The sequence below is a fragment of the Ziziphus jujuba genome, chromosome 1, assembly GCF_031755915.1.
Source record: "Ziziphus jujuba cultivar Dongzao chromosome 1, ASM3175591v1".
Lineage (NCBI taxonomy): Eukaryota > Viridiplantae > Streptophyta > Magnoliopsida > Rosales > Rhamnaceae > Ziziphus > Ziziphus jujuba.
Window position 1 is genome coordinate 22,827,031 of NC_083379.1, and position 6,184 is coordinate 22,833,214.

Genomic DNA, 6,184 nt, shown 5'->3' on the forward strand with positions numbered 1-6,184 from the left:
GGTTAAGTTTGTGGACTTGACTAGAGAATTATGGAGATTAGTTTTGTGATGATGATGATGATTAGAACTTGTTGGTTAAATTGAGGAAAATGGTTTGAATTATGGATTGTGTTTTGGATTGATGGTGGTTGAGAATTTTGAACAGATTGGTTTACATTCTTGATTTGAGCATTAATTAAGTTATGGTTTTAGTCAAGAACAAAGGAGCATTTGATTGAGATTGGAATAAAGGATTGCACCTGAGTTAGGGTTGCTAGGAATGTATTGTGAATGGGCATTATTTTCCACAGTATATATATATGATGAAGTGAGAACGATTTATGAATTCATGAGCATGACATTTAGAATTTTGTGTGAATCTGTTTGATTATGGCTTTCCATACATACTTTCTAATTTGTAATTTGCATTTATTATTATCATTATTATTTTGGAAATGATTATTTGGATATTATACTAATGAAATGATAGGATTATATGAGTACTTTATATCACACATAGTGTGCATTAAGTTTATTATAATACCCCTTTTATGGATACTTATTTTTAAACTGGGCCAGGAAAATGTGCATTGGTCTGGATTTTGAAAACTATTTTTAAAAGAATACTAGATTATGATGGATGATTAAGGACTAAGGATATTTAGATTGATATGCATATAATTTGATTATGATTGATTATGATTTCATTATGATATATGGAATTGTTTCTTATCTCTAAGCTTAACCTTTCCAACATAAAGTAAAGACAAGACTGTTACATGGCTTCATATTAATCACATTGGGAGAAAAATATGACTATTCTAAGGCCTTGGGCTTGGTCATCGATTGGAGACAAATAGGTTTGATATTTAGATTTGGTTTGGTCAATAATGACCAGAGTTAAGGCTATGGATATGATAATGATTATGGTATTTTTTTTCTTACTTAGTGTTGAGTATCTTCCCCAAGTCGTTGAGATGATGTTTAGTTATTTACATGCCCTACATATTGTAATTTGTTTATTGTATGTGTAATGTCAAAGGTTTCTGATAGGATTGCCTTTGTGATTCTTTCCAAACATCTAAAGGGGTTCTGTCTAGGGAGAGTAGAAAATCAAGTAGAACACCTATAGTTTAGACATAACTTTGATACCTATGAATTAGAACACTTTTAATACTGTTCAATGACAACAACAACCGCATTGGCCATTACAGCTTGAAATATATATGTACTTCCAAATGTCATAAGCAATGGGTCGTAGATTCAATCCTCATGAAGAAGAAAAAGATAAGTAATATGGAATTATATACATTAGAGTTAGTGCACCATAGTAGTTCTAGGAGTACAAGTATTTGATACAAGTGAGAAGAATATACATGTTTAAGTACAATTCCATCAGAGTAGCAATATATATATATATCAATAGCGAAAGATGGATGTGATGGCATTGCCTGGAAGTATCATGTGATACCTATAAGTAGTAGTTTAGAGGAACAATTGAAAACGTATAAATCGTGAGACAAGTTTAGTGAGTGCATATTAGTATTTAGGAAAAAATATACATACACATATATATAAATATATATATATATATATATATATATATATATATTCAAAAATTCATTTTTCTCAAAGCCTTACTTCCTTTCTTTTAAAGGTTTTCCTGTTTGGAAAATACTTTCACAAAATCGTTCGAGTATGTCTCTAAAAATAAAATATCAGACATTTCAAAACTCATTGAAAACCATGGAACTCCATAGAAAGTTTCGAATGTCATAGTATATAACCAAAATTCATGAACACATTTAAAACAAATATAACATCATCAAAATCTATAGATAATCCAATCCATAATCATATCAATCCCATGTATCAACACATAATCCATTAATCCCATATACATACTTATAATCCATCAATTCCATGTACATACATATAATCTATCAATCCCATGTATATACATATGATCCATCAATCTCATATATAACATATAATCAATCCATTTCATAAAATCCATATACCATACTCTACATTTAGTGCGGTCAAGTGATCCTTGGCATCCTACGGCCTTATAGGATAGAAGGGGAGGGGGAAACATCAGACGATCCTTTGGCATTCTAGAGGAATTGCGGCAAGATCCTAACATCACTTGCTACAATCGAGGATGGAATATATGTATCAAGCTATAATCAATATCCAATATATTCACCAGTACTGTATGGTACACAATCCAGCCAAATCAAATATTACTATTCAACCATTATGCATCACATTTTATAAAATCATATATATGAATATAAGTTCATGTTTCCAAAATGATAAATGTGATGACATAAAACACGTTCATAACCTAAAACATTTTCAAAAATAAATATTCACTCACAAAGATAGCTCAAGCTTGATTTGCAACCATCGGATCACCTTTGGTATCACTCCTGATGCCTAAAATAATATCAAAATATTCAGTCAAACCAAGGAAAGACACATTACTAATTGTGTACGTGCTCAAGACCCTAATATTGCTCTCATAACCTGTTAATTCTAAAGTCATATACTAATTCCTCCAAAATCTTACACCAACTAATTTTTCTCATTTACTCAAATTGGGCATTTTCCATATCTCCACAATTCCTTGAAATTGAGTTAAGAGTTTTCTTCCATACATAACTAAAAACTTAAATTAATTGACAATCACTATCAAAAACACTCACCCCATAGTTAACTAATTGCTCCAAAATCAAAACACTATAACCCATAATTGGATCTTCCTCAAAATCAACTCTCGAATTTTGTCATAGGCATCGCAAAAACAAGAAAGTGTAGCACAATTATTTGCTGAAGCTAAATACATTGCAGCTGCTATAATAGAAAATCAAGTATTTTGGCTAAAAAGAATATTTTAAGACATGGGAGAACCTTAAAATCAAGCTACAAAGATCTTTATGATAGCAAATCAACAATTGCTATGGTATAGAATTCTATATTTCATAAAAGGCCAAGGCACACCAAGATCAAATATCATTTCCTATGTGATGCAGTATAATATAAATAGATTGAATTAATGTACTTTATCTTTACTAAAGCATTACCCACAACACAATTTGAATTACTTTGGAAAGGGATTTGAATTTAAGAAATGCGCATCAAGGAAGAGTCTTGAAAAATGATACAATTTATACTTGAAGGCCAAGTAAACTTTTGTAACCAAACAAAGACTTGGTGACCAAGCCACCAACTTGATGACCAAGTAAACAAACTTGGGAAGCACGTTTTAAGTCTCTGTAAATAGCTACTCTCCAATTTAAATTGGAATCAAGTCAAGAACTTGTAGCAAAAGCGAAAACAACTAGAGTTCTACTAATCAATCTAAAAAAAACAAAAAATAATAATAGAGAGAATTGTAGTTGGTGGTGAGAGTTAAAAAAACAAAAAATACTCCTACCATCTTTCCACTTGTAATTGAAAAAAAAGATTAATCAATAAAAGTTCATTTTCTTTACAAACACCAATCCTCTTGTGTTCTTCCTTACACATTTTATTTTGGAAATAAATCTATATTTCCAAAATATTTTTTTCTCTATCAATCACTAACATCAAACAACTTTAAATCACAATAAAACTATTAAATAAGTTACAAGTCAAAAAGGCACAAAAATGGACATAGCAAACAATAATAAATAAGCTGTCCAAATCCACTAACATAAACTTATGTTGCATTTCTAAAACATAAATGCTTAACATAAAGCATAAAATCCTACTTTTGTGGCAATTGTCTAACTTTTTATCATGTTTAGTTTGATTCCCAAACATATTATAATATTTTAATATAGTAAAGCTTATGCATCCATTTCAACAGACAAGGAAAACAAAATAAAGTACTCATTCACCCATCACTTGCAATCGAAAGGAAAGAAAAAAAAAAAAAAAAAACTATACAAAACTAAAAGCCCATTTACCAAGTTCTTTCAACTAATAATTAAAGCAGAACCATGCATCCATCCCTTCTTAGTTCAACAAACAACAAAATAAAACCCTATATCTGTGAATATATAACTTTACTTAAATACCCAAATTGCTAAAGTCAGGAAAATAAAACAAGAAATTAAAGAACAAGCCAAAAAACCCAAACTCAACTAATAGTTAAAATAAAACCATGCATCATTTTTAAGTTCAACTAACAAAAAAATAAAAACTCACACTTAATTTATACTCAACATACACACATACCAATACCAAAAAAAGAAAAAAAAAAAAACTAAATGGAAAAATACAAACAAATCCATGGTCAACCAAAAAAGTCCAACAAAACCATGCATGAGTTAAAAAAGAAAAAGAAAAAAAAGGAAAGAAAAAAAAAACCCAAATGTAAACAAAAATAAATGCGAAAACACCCATTTACGATTTTATGATAAACTGGGAGTTCTTTGTTGTCTCTAAAATATGCCATTTTGTCCACCAATAGTTATGCTTAGATTCTTTAATTCAATTTCTATTATGATTTTCTTTTAGTTTTGGTTGGGATTTTTCAATAGTTCCACCAATGGTTTTAGTTTCAGTAAGTTTCAGCTTGCCCAGTTTAGGATTTGGATATTTTTGAAACCCTAATCTACAATTCTAACATAAGTAAACCCCACTTGCCTTGATATTCCATTTTGGCCCCTGTGTTGGCGCCAAGTGATATGTTATAGTGCCAAGTGACATGTTTTTCTTGAAATACCCCCCTTCTAATGAAGCATATGCCATTCACATGGCATTTAACACTACAAAATGGACAGAATCACATTTAGGGGTCATGGGTGCAAAAACATATAAATTTGGGGTGCATAGGTAGTGAATATGAAGTTCGGGTGTTATTTGCAAACAGTTTAAAAGTTCAAGGGCACCACTACAAAAAATCATATATTTTATTTGTTAAACAAATGACCAAATATATATTAATGAACAAAATGTAGAAAAACAATCCTATAATTATTACTAAAATAGAAAATTTATCAATAATTGATAAGACTGCTCCTCAAGTCCTTTCTAAACATTTGAAGTGGTCTTGCCCGGGAAAAGCTCTACTTGAAATCTACTATAACCCGGATAGGATCTTCCTTGTAGAAATTGGATACTAACCTTAAAAAAATACGAGGGAAAGAAAACACTTATTATAATGTTCCATAGCAACAACAACAACTTCATAGTTCCAAAATCAAGCGGAGACATAATTAGGTTCTACAAATATGGGTCTATCCACTAAAGTAGTATAAATGAATAAATACAAAATATCGAAAGTACTCAATATAATTTATATATCAAAATCAACGAAAAAAATAATGCATCATATCATTAGTGTCAATGGGAATCAGCAATATATCAGTAGTGGAATAATATATGAACAACGAAGATACTTGAACATGTTGTATGAAACCTATTAGCTAACTCCTAGGGTACAATTTAAAAACATAAAACCATGAAACAAGCTTAGTAAATAAATAATATAAATATTTGAAAAATAAATACATTTAGTTGAAATCATTTCCCTTAAAATCTCACAATCACTTTTTCAAAAGTCTCCTATTTTGGAAAATGATTTTGCAAAACCCAATAATTTCCCAAAATCTAAGTAAATCACATATGTAATTTTCCAAAATCTAAGTAAATCACATATCTCATCCAGAAATATAATAATTTTGGTAAATACCATAACCTTTTAATAAAATATAATTTGGATTTCATATAAGTAACCATAAGTATGAAAAATGATTTTATCCAAAATTTGAACAATGATTTTATCGAAAATCTAAAATATTATAAATAAACATTATAGCCAAAATCCAAAATATTATAATTAAACAATATAACCAAAATCCATAAATTATAATTAAACATTATATCCGTAATCTAAAATATCCATTCCTTAATGTAAAATATCCAATTCTAGTGTGTTATAAATTATCGGGAAGGAGGAAGCTATCAATATGAACATTAGCATCTTAGAGGTGTGACAGATTGAGACCTCATCATCTAAAATAAAACTTGGATCTCGTATAAGTAACCATAAGTATAAATAAGTATTTTATCTAAAATCTAGAATATTATAAACAAACATTTTAACAAAAACACCCATTATATCTATACTCCAAAATATTCAATTCCTTGTGTACCATTCCAAAATATCATAATCTCTCATACGACTAAACCTAGTGTTCTAATGTGTTGT